The sequence below is a fragment of the Peromyscus californicus genome, unplaced genomic scaffold, assembly GCF_007827085.1.
Source record: "Peromyscus californicus insignis strain IS unplaced genomic scaffold, ASM782708v3 Scaffold_5__1_contigs__length_169319896, whole genome shotgun sequence".
NCBI lineage: Eukaryota > Metazoa > Chordata > Mammalia > Rodentia > Cricetidae > Peromyscus > Peromyscus californicus.
The window spans coordinates 11,931,845-11,950,829 of record NW_026294573.1 but is presented as its reverse complement, the minus strand read 5'-3'; the positions used below and the strand labels follow the sequence as shown (position 1 = coordinate 11,950,829).

The 18,985-nt window shown below is 50.8% G+C and overlaps 1 protein-coding gene across 5 annotated transcripts in view; it reads right to left on the bottom strand.

Annotated features, from left to right (window-relative positions):
• Positions 1 to 18,985, bottom strand: part of Kazn (kazrin, periplakin interacting protein) — a 1,033,047-nt gene that overhangs the window by 85,172 nt on the left and 928,890 nt on the right. The gene's annotated exons all lie outside the window — the stretch shown is intronic.

Sequence of the window (18,985 nt, the reverse complement as noted above, 5' to 3'; positions counted from 1 at the left end):
CAGCTCAATTCGTTAGCTTCTTGTTGCTATGACAAAACACAGGGAGAAGTGAGATCTATGGAGGAAAGGGTTACTTTGGCCCATGGTTTGGGAAGCTCAAGCCCTTGCCCAAGTTTGGGCATGTATTGAGGCGTACCATGGTGGGAACACATGGCAGAACAAGCTGCTCACTTCACAGGGAGCAAAGAGTTAAAACAGGAAGGGGCTTAGGGAGACACACCCAGTGACTTAATCTCTTTCTCCTGGGCCTCACCTCTGACAAGCTACACCACCTCTAACCACAGTGCCTGAGGACGTGAGCACACTTCCAACACATGCACCTTAGAGACATTCAGGATCTAAACTACACAAGCCCACGTGTGGCACTGCCTCCAACGGTGCAGACAAAGACGCTCAAGGACGATGGACTAGTGACAGCACAACCTGAGGGGAAAGGCCAGAGAAGCAAGCAACATCCAGAGGACTACGCGACCCCACTGCCCAGAGTGCAGAGGGCCATGGCCAGGCCGGCCCAGTGCCACACCATCTTCTCTCAGTGCCCCAGGGGAAAAGAGAGCCACAGTCACTATGGATTCACATGCCTGGAGCTTAGTGGGCAGACAGAATGGACTGCCCCAACCAACAAAATCATGTGCAAGGAGTCCCAGAGTCCCGGGGAGAGGAGGTGACTTGGCATGCAGTGGCATGAAGTGTGCCCAAAGTTGCCAGGCAGGCCTGGGAAACCTCTGAGAGCCATGGCAGGCCCACAAGTCTTTCCTAGATCCCTTTCCTTCTTCCCATGACCAAAGTCAGTTTGGCAGCTTCTGCTGCTAAGCCTGAGCTAGGCATCTGACTGTCCACTGCCCTCTCCCCGCCAGGTCAAGAGTAACCTTGTGAGTGAGGTAGTGCTCAGTGCCATGAGAGCCTCCAAACCCACAGATCCTAAGAACACAGGGACACATATGGCAGCTCAGTTCCAGGGATCTGATGCCCTCTTCTGGCCTCCTTGGGCATTGCATGCACATGCTGCATATACATACAAACAGGTAAACACTCATAGTCATAAAATAAAAAGGGGCCGTCATAGACACACCTGGGTGGAGGTACTTACAAGTCTAGCACCATGTCCTAGCCACTGAATGTTTCACCTGACTTCCTGGGCTTTCTGGCATGGTAGAAAGCAGAGCCTAGGAGCCACAGTGATGACAACATGTCATTCTGCATGCATGATCCCTCCCACAGAACTGTTCTGGGGGACCTAGAGCCATAGATAGGATACACAGACGATGCTGCCTCTGCCTAGGTATATATAACCCTGATCCAGCCCTGGCCTGCTGCCCCAGGTGAGGGGAGTATCCTGTGGTTCCTGGAGAAGGCCAGGAAAGGGCAGGAAGAGAGAAAGTGATGGTATGTAACCAAGGTATGGAGCAGGATCAAACATCAGAGGTAGGCAGCCCATGCCTGCAGCTGCTACCTCAGCATGAGGGTCTGGCTCTCCCACTTCTCCCCCTCCTCCCCCTTCCCCTCTTCCTTTTCTAGACCAGGCTCCCCCTTTCACCTCCCCATACCTTCTCAGACCTCCAAGTTGATCCTGATATTCCCCACCTGAAGGCCATGGTGGCCAGGGGACTGGATGACCTGCCCCTGGCTGCCATGTCCCCAGCCTATTCTCAATGCTGCCTGAGGCACTTGTCAGCAAGCTAGCTGGCGCATCATACAATCCACACTCCCTTCCAGGACTTCGGAGTGCCTTCTTTCATTACCTGCCCCCCAGTTCCTTGTCTCCAGTCCCCATATCCCCTCACGCAGAGCCCACTCATCCCTCAGCCCTTGCCAGGCCTGTGGGTGCCTCCTGGGGCTTAGACTGTCCCATTAGTCTCTGTGGAAGGTCCTTACTCTAGAGGGACCAAGCTGGTTAGCCTGTGTGCCACAGCCCAAACTCTGGGCTCACCATGATCAAACACCCTCAGTCACCCACTCTGGCCTGGCTTGGGACAGATGCAAATCCCTATTTGTGGACTGAGTGACAGACACTCTGTGCCCTGCTACCTGACAGGAAGCTTGCAATTGCCAGTCTGATTAAAGCCAACAGAGAGAGGGAAAAAGGAGCAGGCTCTGGCTGTGGACTGAGCGTCAATGAAGTCGGTAAGTGTAGGTACGGTGTTCGGGGTGCAAGGAAGGTGGCCAGTCCACGCCCCACCAGAGCCATTAGCAAACGGTGGACCCCTCCGCTCAGATTGGGAGTTGAGCCCCACATTCCTAAAGGACCACTAAAACAGAGCAATATCAGGGTTATCTACACCCGTGAGGTCCTGGGAGTCCCATATGAGGAGTATTAGAACGTGCTCAGTTTTATGATTGACCTGACAGGGGTCATGGGAAATGAAGAAACTACAGAAAAGCTGGCAGAGGGTAGGCCGTGTGCTCTGATGGAGACACATCCGCCGCCTGGAAGCTCAGCACTATTTATTGTACACAGTTGAAGGAAGAGGAGGTGCAAGTCAACAACACATATTCACTCCAGACTTCATCCGCTCCCATAGGAGAACGTGACCCCAATACCCAGACATGTGACACGGACCGGCTCATGTACTCCTACACTTGCTCACCGAGCACCAGGCATGCTGGGGGCGAGATTCCATAATTACTACTTCAACAGCCCTGGCAAATCTGCTTCGCGAATGTCTAAACCTGCCTCCTCCTCCCTCCCCCTCACCTTGGCGTGCATCCTGCCGCCAGCATCCGGCCACTCGCTTCCTATTTGACGATTTATTTACTCACAGAAAAATCACTGGATTTTTACCTTTGCTAACAGCAATGGTAAATTCACTGGCCATCTTACTAGACACAGAGATTCCCCTCCACGGGGTCACATCATTCTGCACCTCCACCAACCTCGTTCGAGTGTGAGGTCCCTGAAGGCTCCCTGATGGAGCACAGCTGTTGGCATAGGTCTCAACATCTGCTGGTCTGAGGGGAGAGCATGCCTCACGGTTGTTTTCATTCACATCTTCATCAAACCCTTTTATTCACAGCTTGGGACCAAGCAAGGCTTCAGTCCTGGGGTCAAGTCCAATTGCCACGCCTTGGGTCGAGGTTCCAGTCCTGGATTCATGCCCAGGGCTCATCCTGACGGTGCGGAATGAGAGACAAGCAGTGATTCCAGGTGTGCACAGCCTGCCACTGGGACACCACCGGCCCTGGGCTGACCAATGAGTACTGCAGGTGGAAGGTGCTCGTGCTGGCCTCTGGCCTCTGGCACGGGGGAAGCAGCTTGCGGATCTCTCAAGAGAGTTTGGAGAACGTTCTTGCCGTTTCTGGAACAGAGGGCTCCCTGCTGCCTTCAAGAAACCAAAGCAAATTTCTGGCCCTTTGTTTGGCTGATCAGGAATGAGCTGCAGGACAACTGCCACAGGGCTTGAGTCCATCCAGTGTCCCAAGCAGAGGCCACGGGCTCCTGGCCAGGGCCGGCCTATGAGGCCACCTGTGTCAGCAATGGGAGGCCTGTGTCCTCAGGGGACACCTGGACCTCCCACATCAGGGGAAGATTGGCCTGGTGCCTCAGTCTCCCTGAGGCCACCTGTCACCAGTCCCAGGACACCAGTCCCATCTTTCCCAGGTTCAAGCCTGCCTCCTCCACCAGAAGGCTTATTTTGAAGGGCCCAGAGAAAGTTTGCTTGTCCAGAGGCAGGTGTTCCGTCTTCATGGCATGATACAAGGTGGTCCGAGGGCTGGCCGTGGCTCCTTCACCTGCCATCTGTGCCTCTGGTGTATTCTCCTTCCTCCTTGGAGCCACAGTTACTCCACTGTAGAGCACAGGTAATGATATAACCCGCCCTGCAGGCCGGCTGTGATGATCACATGCATACCACAGAGCCTGGCATACAGTAGGAGTTCAGTAACTGCTCACCTCACACCAGGGGCAGTTCCATGGAGACCACAGCTGAGTGGCCAGGAGCGGCCCCTGTGACAGGCACTTCACTTCTCACGCTCTGCATAGTGGAGGGCATATCATGCCTTGTACATGGGTGGGTCTCTACTCTGAGCAAACTTAGGATTTGCTGTAGAACTCAGGAGAAAGGCATGGCTGCTACATCCCCTCAAGCCTAACTTTTTGGTCAGTATTGGGGACTGAATTTAGGACCTTTGTGCATGCCAGATACAGCCTCAGGCCTCTTTTGGCTTTTTATTCCGAGGAAGGGTCTCACTACATTATCCAGAGAGGCCTGGAACTCTCTTATCCCAGACAGATCTCGAACTTGCTATCCTCCAGCCTCAGCCTCCTGAGCAGCTGGGATTACAGACCTGTACCACCAGACTTGGGCCCATCCAAAGACTCTTGGGACAAAAATCAAAGAAAGATTCTTCCTTACACCAAGCACAACCAGCAGAGATGGTCACGAATCGTACCTAGGGCTGGTCTGGACCCCTGCCTGCCCAGCGAGTACACTGGCCCAAAGTGCCTGGTAACTGGGTGAGCTGAGATGCAGTTGGTGCTGTGATTGGTACCTTTCGTGCTTGGCTGTGCATCCTTCAGCGCTGGGGCCACATGCAGGTACCACTGCCTGCCTACAGCTGCACATCAGCAGGACCGCGCTCCATGCAAGGAGCCGTCCTTTCTCCTCTGTCTACAACGCGCCTCTTCTGGTTTGTGCAAAGAAACCGTACGGACCAGTCGGAAGGTCACTCAGCAGCTCACAATGGTCTGTTCTAACACACAGGTGGGTGACTGGTCTTCCCTGTGCAGGCTGAGGTCTTTCCTGTGCAGACAGTCTAAAAACCTACTTCAGATGTAAGTGTAAGTGTAGGTGAGGACACCTCCGAGCATTCGGAGTTGGGAGCAAGTCCCGCCTGCTCCTCAGTGAGCTGGGTCCTGTCACTTTCTCCCAGAAGCCACTCTGCTCACCCTCCCTGGACCTGTCAGGCCCCCCTGTTCCTCAGGAGAGACTATCATGCCCATCCCAAAGCCTGACCCCCAGGAATACAATGCCACACAGGGAGGGCCAAGGGCTGTGGGGATGAGGAGCCATGGTTGCCCGGATAAGCAGCCACCGGGGAGTCCTGTGTGATTGCTGAGGTTTCCAGGGAAAGCCGCACCTGGGAGACACCAGCCTCCTCCAGGTCCCTCAGCTTTCTCCAGGAGGGAGCTGATACCTAAGTTTTGCTCCTTTGGCGTCACTGAGGATGTGACCCATGTTTTAATAGCTCCCCTGGATACCTCTGAACCCTCCAGATTACATGGGCATGAGGACAATTTCTGAGAAGCCTGTGCCTCCCTGTCATGGTAAAGATGGGCTTTTTCAGGTCCATGAAGAGTAGCGTGGCCTTTTGTGCCTTTGTAAATCATGGTGCTAAGCTCCAGCAGGCAGCCTCAGGGTATGTAGACAAGAGGGAGCAGAAGGAAGGATGCGCTCCAGAGCTCAGGAGTCGGGGTGCAGATAGAAACAGATTCTCCTGTCTGGGGGGAGCAAATAGACCCCCTGGCTACCTCCTGATGACCTGTGCATGCATCCAGCCTCCACCTCTGCTGACTGCTTCCCCTTCCTGCCTGCCTGACAATCGCCTTCCACCGGCAGTCCGACTCCCGGACTAGCCATCCTGTCCATATGGACTGGACTTGGGCTGTTCCTGCTGTTCCAGCACAGCATTCAACACAGTCCTCATTCTCTCAAAAAAACTCTTCCAGTGCCCAAGACAAACTGTGTCTGCTCTTTAAAGCAATGTCATGCTAGCCACGTGGAGGTGGCACATGTCTTTAAATCTCAATACTTGGGAGGCAGAGGCAGGTGGATCTCTGAGTTTGAGGCCAGCCTGGTCTACAGTGTGAGTTCCAGGACAGCCAGGACTACACAGAGAAACCCTGTCTTAAAACTGAATTTAAAAAAATGTTGCTATATATATTTATATATTTGTATGTATGGACACACAGCACAGGGAGGTCAGAGGACAACTTGCAGGAGCTGGTTCTCTCCTTCTACCACATTGGTCCTGAAGACCAAACTCGGGTGGGTTAGGCTTGGTAGCAAGCTCCTTTACCCATTCAGCCATCTCAATCAGCCCCTCTTATTTTATTTTTATGAAACAACGTCTCCCATATCCCAGGCTGGTCTCAAACTTGCTGTGTAGCTGAGGATGAACATCTAATGTCCAAAGGACTGAAATTATGGGCGTGTGCCACCTTACCCATATGTGGTGTGGGGGTGGAACCCAGAGCTTCCTGCATGCTAAATAAGCACTCCACTGAATTACAGTCTACCCTAAGATAGCAAAAGCATCATGATAAGGCCATAGCAGGTGATGTTTAATAAACAGCGGCTATATTTGCTGGTCTAACCTCTTCGCACCCCACAAATCATCTCATTTCATGTTTACAACATGAAGGAAGGGGCAGCGTAAACCTCTGCTATCAGTAAGGGACAGGGAGCTTCAGCCATCTGTACAAATTCAAGTACAAGGAGTATTTGAAGCCAGCAACTATAACCCCGGCTAACATCTCATACTACCTTCCACTCCCTCATACTACCTTCCACTCCCCTGGTCTCCCTTGCCCACATCCAGTCCATCCTAAGAAGCCTCTGCCCCTCAGGAAGGGCTTGTGTGCAGTGGCTTCTGAACCACCTGCTTGAAATCCCAACATCTAAGTCCATATGGCAGTAGGGGCCAATGGGATGGAACCACAGCCCCTGAATATAGCAGGTAGACGGATATACCTTGTGACTGGCCAAATGCAGGGTCTGACCCTGCTGGACTCACTTCGTACATGTCTTTTCTTTCTTGGGGGACTTAAGGAAAGAGGGACCCAGACTTGAGAGCCCCACAACTTGGCCCTGACTTTAGCCCCTGCTGTGGACATGACCTTGAGCAAGTCAGGTGACCTGTCTGAGGTTCTGTCCCTCCCCAGTAAAGAGACGAAGGTGTCTGGGAGGATGAGAGGCGCTACAGTGTGCTCCTCCAGTGACCGAGTACCCTGGATGCTCAGTAGTGGATGTTCCTGCATGTCATTCTTTCTTGATAACCGAGGAAGCCAGAAGCATGGCCGGCAAACTCCTCCCTCCCAGCCCTGTGTAAACATCTCCTAACGGTTTAAAACAAGGACTCTCTGAGGGATAAGGGCTCTCTCACCCTGCTCTCATGCAGAGTGTGATGTGGCGGAGCCTCTCATTTGTACCACTTTCTCCCGACACCACCCACCGTACGGACCGCCATCTTCCCACATGATACTAACACTCCGAGGCCACGGGTGTTCGCATTCGTCTCTACCCAGGAACGTCCTTCTCTTCTCGAGGGATTTGCCACTACCATACACTCAGCCCTGGGTACCCCAGAACTTCCAGGCTGTATAAATGTGACACATTCAGAGGGCGTCAGCTACCAAGCTAAAGATTGCCGGTCAGGTACCTGACCTTCCAGAACAGTCCAAAAAAGGCATCCTATTAGATGAAGAGAAATTCCACAATGACAGTTGTTTCAGGTGGCTTCACTGGGGACCGGGACGATACTAGCACTCACTGAGAAAGAGCTGAGCATATGTGGAAGGAGCGGGCTATGCCCATTCCACCATGACACTTTGAGACCCTCCTCCTCACTGTTAAACCAGTCAAGCTATGACATTTGGGATAACCCATCAGCCTCCTCACACAGACCCAGTCGTTTCTCAAGGCCTCTGAAAGTCACACACTCAGACCTCAGCCCCTTTAAGGGTTGTAAACTATGAAGATCTGATGACATCCTGTGGCAGAGTATATGCTCAAGGGCAGAGAGAGGTCGTCAGCTGTAGAGGGCACAGCTAGGAGCAGGAGGACTTCCTGGAGGAGGCGGTCATTGCCTGAAACAGAAACTCTGCCTTTGAGATGCTAATGGTGCCTTGGATCAGGTGTGAGGCCAATACTGAGCCCTGCTCAGTAGGGAGGCCGTCAGGACTGGCATGGGGCCTGGTACAGCAGGACAAGATGGACCTGGCCTATTTGGCATGCAAGCTCATAGCCTCGAAGTCAGTTCCCCAGAGGACATTTCCCAGGAACCTGCCAGGTTTTGACTGTTGAACAGAGCCATCTGGCTGACCTGCCCCCTAGGTGCCACCAGGGTCACTCCAGCCTGCTCTGCACTGAAGGAAGGTGAAAATAAATTCCCCGGAGAGGCAGGGCAGCACAGGCTAACCTGGAAGCCACATTCCACAGATCATTCAGGTGGCCATACAATGGGGACCACAAAGGCCCGTGCTCACAGGTCACTGAACCAGAAAGCCAGGGCCCAGGGACATTACTCAGGTCCAAGGACCTTCTGGAATATGACGCAGAACTGTGGGTAGGTACTCGTGGAGTCTGAGCCCTTACTCCCCTCCCCATCCTTTTCCTGAGCCTCACTTTTGGGCTAGCCTGGGGCACTGGCCCATATCTCATGTGTGCTATTCTTCACCCCCAACCTTGCTCACTTTTGAGTGGCAGGGGCAGGAGAGGAGGCACAAACCAAAGGCTGAAAAACAGTCTTTTGAAGGCCTGATCCCAGGTGCCACAAACCCTAAAGTGGTAAATGTCTCTCCCAGGGTAGCAACAGGCCCAGAGACCCGTGAGTGCTCTGGGTCAGGCCCCATTTCTGAGACTCTGCCAAGGGTGAGGCACAGGGTAGGAGAGAGTTCCCAGGAACAGACGGCCACCTCTCCTCCAGTATCATCTAGTTAGGCCTGTCTGCAGGGTAGCTGAGCAGATCTGACCCAGAGCAGTACCTGTTCAGCTCTTCCCGGAGCTTGGAGGCTGGGTGTGGTCCAGTGTCTGAGCCCAGGGCTCTGACTAAGCCCTATTCCTTTCCTTGGAATCTCATGCTCAGACCTCCAGGGGTTGCCAAAGTGAACTATAAAAGCTCTTGCTGCCAACCAGACCAGCTGAGTTTGAGCCCCTAGACCCACATGATAGAAGGAGAGAGACTCTACAAAGCTGTCCTCTAACCTCCACAGGTGTGCTGTGGCATGCATGCCTACACACACACACACACACACACACACACACACACACTCAAAACTGACTTAAAGAATCTCACTAAAAGGGATCTGTGTCAAATGCTGGGACTTCTGCGCTGTGTGATTCTCAAGGAGCCTCAGTTTCCCTAGCCATAGTCAGGCTCACTCTGCCTACACTGTGAGAAGTGATGGAGATGTGTAGATAAGGGTGTGTGACATGCTGGGCACAGGGCTTGTCCGCTAACCTGACTCTTAGGACTTGCAGTGTGTGCCCACCTTGCGCCCCTCAAGGTCCTTGATGGCGTTACTGACTGACCACCGCTGGAACAGTGGTCCAAAGGCATTTCCCACCCTATCCTTGGGCCTTGTCTGAGGCCACAAAAGCATAACCCTGTAGAGCAAGCATGGCTGAGAAGAACCAGGACAAAGAACCTGTCACACTTGATCTCTGACCATGGTCACCTTGGACCGGTTCTTGGGTGAGCTAAACTTGACCACCTCAGAGGCCAGCTCAGCACATGACTTCCCGGGATCAGGCCCCAGTGCCTCTTCTGGGACAGAGGCCAGCACAGATTTCATTCTCCTGACACAGCTGCAGGGCCACGTCCTGAGCCTGCATGGCAAGAATGGCTGGAGATCCCACCTGGGGAGACAATTTAACCATATCTTGGGCCAGATCTTTGTGTGTCTCACAGCAGACTCTGTCCACATCTATATGGCTTCACTCCCCACTCCAGGAAGGAGTAGGGATGAATCATAAGTCGGGATCAAGATCTCAAGGTCAGCGGCTCTTGCTTGCTCCTAAAACGTACCCTGGGCTGCAATTCAGGCTGCAGGCATTCAGGGGCCTGGCATGTGCTCACTGAACTGCACAGGGAAGGGGCTGGGTGAATGAGGTGGAGAAACTGGTCTAGACTAGCGTTTATTACCAGGAACAACTTCTAGAGCAAACACTGGGGGTGATTCAACAATCCAGTGCCTCCAGGGTCTCAGCAGGACATGGTAATCCATACTTCCCTTCCCTACTCTTTGGGGCTCCCTTCTCTCCTGCTGTGATATCTATTAAGGAAGACTCTGCTAAATGTCTTCAAAATGCAGAGAGAACTCTGGGGACAGGTGTTGGCCTCCAAACCACTTAGCTCTCTCATGATCATTTTGAAGACAGGGTCCAGTAGCTGGCTAACAAGGGTTGCTGGGAGTAGCAGGGGCTTATGCAGACAAGGCAAGGTGGAAAGAACACGGGCCATCCCAATGCTAAACAGACCTGGACCATCCATTATCTGAAAGGACCCCAGGTCAGTTCCCACCTCAGTCCTCCCAGGGAGCAGATGGGCGCATTTCCCTGACCCTCCAGGGAACAAGAGTCAGGGATGGCAAACTCTGAGGACAATACAGTACGTATAGTGCAGGCATCAGAACGCACACGTGGGCTTTGAAGCAGATTCATCCTACAGGTGTTCCCAGCACGAACGGAAGGCTTCAGCCATCAGACTGTAGGACATTCCTGGAGCTGGGGATGCAGCTCGGTTGCTACAGAGCTTGCCTAGCATGCTCGAGGCCCCGGATCCAATCTCTAGCACTGCATATACTGGGTACAGTACCTTCTATCTTGGTACTGAGGTAGGTGGATCAGGAGGACCAGGAGTTCAAGGTCATCCTCAGCTAGATAGTGAGTTAGTTTGAGGATAGCCTGGCCCATATAAAACCTTGTTGAAGAAGGAGGGGGAGGAGGAGGAGGAGGAGGGAGGAAGAGAAGAATAAGAGCAGCAACAGCAACAAGCCTACCAGTACATCACAAGACCGCCTGGAACTGGAAGTAAAATGCCCAAACTGCAGGGTTGGGGCTGGAGTGGTGGTAGTTAAGAGCCCTGGCTGCTCTTCCAGAGGACCTGGGTTCAATTCCTAGCACCCACATGGTGGCTCACAACCATCCAGAATTCTAGTTCCATGGGACCCGAGGCCCTCTTCTGGCCTCCTAGGGCACTGCACACATGGGGTGCACAGACACACATGCAGACAAAACACCCATACACAATTTTAGTAAAAACTGAAGTGTGGAGACCCAAAGGGTACTCATCAGGAAGGTTGTGTCTGTGTGCGGACTCTGCCCCAGCAGACAGCAAAAGTGTGGGAATGATTGACGGGTGACGTGATAACTGGGCATGATGGCTCATGCCTTTGATCTTGGCACCTGGGAGATGGAGGTAGGAGGATCTTGGTGGGTTTCAGGCTACCCTGGTTTTCATAGTGAGTTCTGAACCAGCCAAGGCTACATAGTGAGACCCTGCCTCAAAAAAGAAATGAGCCGGGCACGCCTTTAATCCCAGCACTCTGGAGGCAGAGCCAGGTGGATCTCTGTGAGTTCGAAGCCAGTCTGGTCTACAGAGCGAGATCCAGGACAGGCACCAAAAACTACACAGAGAAACCCTGTCTCGAAAAACATAATAAATAAATAAATAAGGAAAAAAAGACACATGGATCTCACATTCATGTGGAATATGAAGAAGTTGAGCACGGAAGGGTCACCAGAGGCTGGGGAGAGGCAGGGTCAGCACTGACCTACCACACAGTGAGGTGATTCTTCCTACCACACATAATAGGAGGCTATGATTAACCGTTAGATAGAGCAGGATTTCAAATGTCCTCAATATGAAGAGATGATAAAGTTTAAGGTAACAGAGAAGCTAATCATCTTGTGATTACTATACACATATTCATGGATCAAAACATCATACTACCCCGGACGTGTGTACAATCACATGTCAATCAAAATTAAAACTTAGAAAAAGAAAACCTATCATCACATAAACCCAGAACCCATAGCATGACATCTAGACCCCTGTGATCAGAACCCGGGCTCCTGGGCAGATCCTGCTAGTAATTCTCCGGGAAATGATCTCTGGCAGATCATGGCAGTAATGGCTGCCAAGGGACTGGGTTTAAAGTGTTCTCTCCTCACCCCCACCTTGTAAGGGCATGGCTTGGTCACATGACTTGTTCTACCCAATAAGAGGTCCAGATAATGGCTATGAGCCACCCACCATCAAGGTGCTGGGAACCAAACCCAGGTCCTCTGCAAGAGCAACAGGTGCTCCTAAACACTGAGTCACCTCTTTAGCCTCAGCTTTTTTTTTTAATTTTTAAATTTTACTTCTTACTAGATGTGTGTGTGGGAGAGAGAGAGCTGGAGGGAGAGGGAACTAGCAGCTACAGGCATGCTACGATCTATATGTGGAGGTCAGAGGACGCCCTTCAGGAGCTGGGTTCCCGGGATCGAACTCAGGTTGCCAGGCTTCTGTGGTAAGCACCTCTACCCCCTGAGCCCTATCGCTGGCCCTAGAGATGGCTTTAAAAGCATTTCTATAATGTAATCAAAGATGCTGAGGACCCTAGCAGGGGATCTGGGCATGCAGGAACTCTCACACGTCTTTGTGACTTCTGCAAACCTCCTTACTGTTAATATCGTTTTATTTTTGCAGTGCTGACTGGAACCCAGAGTCTTGTACATGCTAGGGAAGTGCTCCGCCATGGCACCCCTTTGGCAGTCCCATTTTTATTAGTAAAAAGTCCTTGGGAAATCCTGTGTAGGGGTGCACACCTGTAACCTCCACACTCAGGAGGCAGAGGCAGGAGGATCTCAAGTCGAAGGCTAGCCTAGGCTACATAGTGAGACCCTGTCTGTGGGAGTGGGCAAGCATTTGTGCATTAGGGTATGTGCCCTTCTTAGGAACCTGGTCATTCGGTGAAGCATCCGGGATCAGGCTGCAGGCAGTGCCCACTGAGAGCTCCATCAGAACCTGATCGTAAATTAGGAGCTGGTGGTGTTTCAAGAGGACATTCTGTCTATAGGGTGAAACTTTCTGGAAGCTTCCACTGAGTTCTGAGGTTTCCCAGCTCGAGGGCTTTCACAGAGTGGCTCTGAGTGGGCCTCCAGTTTACCAAGAAGGAATTCAACAGTTCAACCAACCTCACAGAGAGAAGCAGGCCCTTGAGAGAGGAGGCAGAGTGTGGATACGGGGAAGGAAACAGGAAGCATTAGGAGCATTTCAAACCCTGGAGGTGCTACAGTGCCATAGATAAGTGTCTGAAAAAACAGGTGGGCAGAGCTGTCCCAGCTACTCCTCAGCCGCATGGGCCACCACCATAGGCCATCCATGGTCTGTAGGCCTAGGGACCTGTGCAAGGGCAGCCTGCACAGACGTAATCACATATGGGTCCATGTGACAGAGACAAGGATGTAATAATAGCAGAGAAAGGAAGGAGGGAAGCAGAGGTGACCTAAAAGATCCCCCTTTTCATATCCACCTCTCCAGCTTCCACAGTCCTGACCTTCTGTGAGTGTGGCTCTTAAGGGGCATAGTCATCACCTCCTAGCGTCCCCCGAAGCAAAGTCTCTCTGTTAGCCCCGGTCCCTGCCCGTTCAGCTGCTTTCCTGTCTCCTCTGACCGTTTCTCTAATGTGGTATTCACTGTCCCTGCCAGTGCCACCCAAGGACTGGCGTTCAAACCCAGGTCCGTCCGGGAACTGCCATGTGACCTAGACACCCACAGCAGCTTGGTACTCCCCACTTCTAAAAACCGGGAAAAGAACAGCATGTGCCTTATGCGACTATCAGGGAAAGACAAGTGTGTGGCCTAAAAAACTGTGCTCGGATGCTAGTCATCACCACTGGAACAGGCCTGAAGAGTTTTCCTAAGAATGCTGAAATGCTATTTGTCTTTTTTTTCTTCTTCAACACTGTTTACTACGTACATACAGCTGGTGCAAAGCAATAGTGGGTAAGCCCTGACGTCACAGTGGAAATCACACCAGTGGCGTCAAACTGTATTAGCAGAACTATGTTCTTCACACTGTTCGAGTTTTAAAAAGCAAGGAGGTGTGGCTTTGTTGGAGTGGGTGTGACCTTGCTTGCGGAAGTGTGTTACTGTGAGGGCGGGCGTTGAGGTCTCATATATGTTCAAGCCAAGCCCAGTGAGACAGTTCACTTCCTGTTGCCTGCAAGATGTGGAACTCTCAGCTCCTCCATGTCTGCCTGCATGCTGCCATGTCCTGCCATGATAATAATGGACTAAACCTCTGAAACTGTAAGGCACCCCAATTAAATGTTTTCCTTTGTAAGAGTTGCTGTGGTCACGGTGTCTCCTCACAGCATTAGAAACCCTAACTAAGACAGGTGGTTAGACCCTTGCCGTGCAAGCCTGATGACCTGAGTTCAATCCCCAGGACCCTGTAAAGGTGGAATGATACACCTGACTCCTCTGTCTGCCACACATGCACCATGGCATGTGTGCACACAACAACAACAACAACAATAATAATTTTTTGTAGACAGGGTCTTTCTACTTAGCCCTGGCTGTCCTAAAACTCACTATGTAGACCAGGCTGACCTTGAACTCACAGGGATTTCTGCCTCTGCTTCTGGAGTGCTGGGATTAAAGGCATAAGACACTATGTCTGGCAAATAATAATAATAATAATAATGTTTTTAAAGGAGTTTCTTTTAGAGCAATAAGAATCAGAATTTTCCTGGCAAAACTGATTTGCTACCTTGATCGTATATAAAGGACTTTCTATACTAAGACGACCTTTTGGGAGACAGTGCTGGTGACATTAACCCATGGGACTCTTTGATAATGGATAATGAAATACTCAACACTTGGCCCAGCCACCTGGTGTGGTGGTGTGTGCCTATAATCCTAACACTTGGGAGGTAGAGGCAGGAGGACCAAAAGTTCTAGGTTAGCTTTGGCTACATAGGGAGTTCGAAGCCAGGCTGGACTACATGAAATTGCAATGAATTCTTCAGGACACAATCACCTGGTGAGTTTTCCTGCTGACAAGGTGTAGTCATGGTTACATCATTAAGGTAATTGATACCCTCCTCTATTTTCCAACACCTCATGTGTGATGTCAGCTTTCAACCGAACACTGCGGGAGCCCAGAGGACTTGCACTCTGCTATGATGTAGGCAGAGGATCTTTTCAGAAACAGCAGTAAAGCCAAGCATGCCAGTTCATACCTGTAATCCCAGCACCTGGAAGGCAGAGGCAGGAGGATTGCTGTGAATGAGATTACACAGCTGGACTCTGTCTCAAAATGAATGAATGAATGAATGAATGAATAAAATGAAATTAAAAACCCCTAAACAAACAAACAAACAAATAAATGGATGAATAAACAAATAAAAACAAAGCTGGACATGGCAGTACACCACACCTTTAATCCCAGCACTCAAGAGGCAGAGGCAGGAGGATCTCTGTGTGTTTGAGACCGGCCTGGTCTACATAGTAAGCTCCAAGGGCTATGGAGAGAGCTTGCCTCAAAAAACAAATAGGAAACATCAGACACCATGTTGCACTCTATTCAACCCCTTTCAAGTTACTTCTCACTTCAAAAAAAAAAAAAAAAATCAATGCTAGCCAGCTGTGGTGACCCTTCCTTTAATCCTAGCATTCGGGAGGCAGAGGCAGGTAGATCTCTGCTGAGTGGTCTACCAAGTGAGTTCCAAGACAGTCAGGACTGTTACACAGAGAAACCCTGTCTAGATACAAGCAAACAACAACAACAACAACAACAGCAAACAAACAAAACAAAACAAAATCAGTGCAAGTGATGTTAACATGCATCAGTTCATTGCTGTTATTTTAGAATAAATTAGCGAGAATTCAGATATTTCAACAGTGTTAAGATCTTGAATGGTAAACAGTGATATTTCAAACCACAGAAATAGCTTTTGTGGCTTTTCAGTTCCCTAAGAGCTTGAGAAAAGTTTGAGAAAACAGTATGTTAAGAAACAAACAGGAGTTGGAAAGATGTCTCAGTGGTTATGCGCTCACACTTCTCTTACAGAAGACCCAAGTAGAGTTCCCAGCACCCATACCTGGTGGCTCACAACTACTTTTAACTCCAGCTCTAGGGATCCAACACCTTCTCCTGACCTCCACAGGTAACTGCACATGCACATATATACACATACATAAAATAAATTTAATAAACAAACAAACAAACAAACAAATAAATAAATAAAATGAGGGGCTGGGAGTGTGGTTCAGTTGGTAGACTGCATGCCTAGCATTCACAAAGCCCTGGGTTTGACCCTCTGCACCACATAAACAAGGTGTAGGAGCCTATAATCCCAGCACTTAGGACTCAGAGGCAGGAGGATCAGGAGTTCAAGGCCAGACCCTACACTACAGCAATTTTGAGGCCAGTCTGGAACACATGAGACCCTTTCTCAAAAATCAATCAAACAAACAACAGGGCTGACGAGATGGCCCAGAGGGTAAAGGCTCCTGCTGCCAATCCCAATGACCCACATAATGGAAGGAAAGAAATGATTCTTGCAAGCTGTGCACACAAACACCCTGGCCAATGTGTGCATGCACATGAACAGGAGTCTCTCTCTCTCTCTCTCTCTCTCTCTCTCTCTCTCTCTCTCTCTCTCTCACACACACACACACACACACACACACACACACACTAAATTAGAAATGCAATACAGAACATAACAAAAGGAAAAGACAGGTTTTCAAACCAGATCTTCGTCATGGTATAGTGGCCAAAAGAGGAAGAGAAGAGAAAACATGGAAACCGCTCAGATGCCCGGTGACAGGAAAATGGCTGAATAAATAATGGAACCTCCATTTGGTGGAACATTATGCAGTCATTAAAAATTATGTCCTCGAATCGTATTTATTGTTGTTGGAAATTGCTCAGCATGTTCAACACACTGTTAAGAGATTAAAAGAAAAATGAAAGAAAGCAATTTTCATGACTGCCGCGATTTACAGGGAAGTCGGGAAATGGAATCCTGGGAAATTATAAGACACCAGATGGTCGTGCAAGCTCTCAGGGAGCACAGTGGGGGGTCATGGAGTATCTAGGGGTGCATTTAGATACACCCCCAATTCCATGCTTCTTGTTCATTCACTTTCTACTTTTAAATTCATGAGGAGACCAAACACCCGAAGCCAACATTTCCACGCTCACCTCCAGGGCAGCAGAGGTGCCTTCCAAGCCCCTGGCTTCCCACACTTGATTCTTTTCCCAATCTGATGTCAGCACTGGGGACCACTGTTCCAGTGCCTGCTTGGGTTCCCAATCCTCACCCAAGCCGCAAACTTCAAGTCTCCTCTAAACTGCAAGATGGCAGAGCGGGGACTCTGCCAGGGCGGAAGTCTTCGGGGCACTGCTTTTCCCTGGGGCCACCGGCTGTTAACAAGTGTCACCGCCATCTGCCGCCTGCTCTGCAGGCACACGTCTGCTCACGTCTGCTCACTCTCCTCATTACTGTGCATAAAACCCTCTGCATGCCCAACCTCCACCTGCACATCTGTCTGCAATTTGTGCACCCTGTGCAGGGGCTGGTGCGGAAGTGGAGTTCTTTATGACGCTGCAGGATTCCAGGTGGAATGCTGTGGGCGGCTGGAGGCATCCAGCCACTAGCTTTTCGGGGACACTGTTGCTCTGAGTGCATGGGCTCTGGGGTGCCTTGGGCCTAGAAGCCAGACAGGTGGCAGCTATGAGCAGATCTGAGAAGGTAGGCCTAGCCCCTGCCGTCTGCCAATCACTAGACTGCCTGCAGATCTGGGTGTAGAACTCTCAGCTACCTCTCCAGCACCACATCTGCCTGTGTGCTACCAGGCTTCCCACCATGACTATAAATGGACTAAATCTCTGAACTGCAAGCCAGCCTCAACTAAATGTTCTCCTTTATAAGAGTTGCCACAAGCCGGGTGGGGGGTGGGGTGGGGGGGTGGCTCACACCTTTAATCCCAGCACTCGGGAGGCTGAGCCAGGCGGATCTCTGTGAGTTTGAGGCCAGCCTGGTCTACAGAGTGAGATCCAGGACAGACACAGAGAAACCCTGTCTGGAAAAACAAAAAACAAAAAAAACCCGAAAAAACAAGAAACAAAAAAAAAAGTTGCCATGGTCATGGTGTCTCTTCCCAGCAATAGAAATCCTAAGTAAGACATTGTTGAACTAAGATCCCCACCAACAAGGTGTCCTACACGCCTTGAATGCTACACACACTCATTCTCTCAATGGCTCCTCACACATCCTTGGGGATGTCAACGGGGTATCACATGGCCACCTGCTCAGTCACCCATACACAACAAAGCTAGGGTCAGGGAAAGCTGCTGGGATGCAGGTGGCTCACTGGCCAACAAAATCCCTCTTCCTTCACAATGTGAGTGAGAACTGCATCTGGGACAAAACTGGACAGCAAGAAAGTTCATACCCCAGACGCCTCACCCTCCAGCAATGCTCGACCAGGCTCCTGTCAAGACAACCTGTGACCCACCACTGCGGCCCCTTGCATGGTGTCTTGTGGACTACAAGGCTCAAACACTCCCTCCTTGACCCAAGATGCTCACCCAGGAAAGGTCAAAGGAAAAACTTTACTCCCTGTATCACGGTGGTCGAAGTAACAAGCCAGTTCTGGCTTCAGGGGACAAAGATTTTCTAGATGTCTGGCAGATGTGTTCAACCCGCAGCCCTCAGGGACAGCACAAAATCATAAACTGACTGAAAATATGAGACTTGGTTTTGCAGTTCTTTATGTCTTATAACTGGACTGTACAGTTCTCAAGCGTGAACTTTTGCAGATGACATCTGTCACCAATGTCGGAAGGCTGAATGCATTCTTTCAGAGGCAGAAGCATGCACACCCCAAAACCTGTCCTCTGGAGGCATTGTGGGACCAGCTTCTCAAAGCACCATGACAGCTGCATCTTAGGCAGGCGTCCTTTCTGGAACCTTCGCTGAAGCCCAGAGCATGGACAAGAAGGCTTGCAGGAGAAAAGGAGCTTCTGGGAACTTGGTCGCACTCGAGGCCCACTGTCATCTTTGGCCAGCTGGTGACCAAGGAACTGTGGTCCGACTCAAGAGATTTCCTACACACCTGCATAGCTTCAAGTGTCTCTACAGTGCCAGGGCTGCAGGATGCTACATCTCATGGGGAAACGACACTGGTCTGAGAGGTGAGAAAAAACCCACGCCCTTCTCAGTGCCCACCCTGAGGAACAGGAGTGCTATGTGGGGCCGCAGGC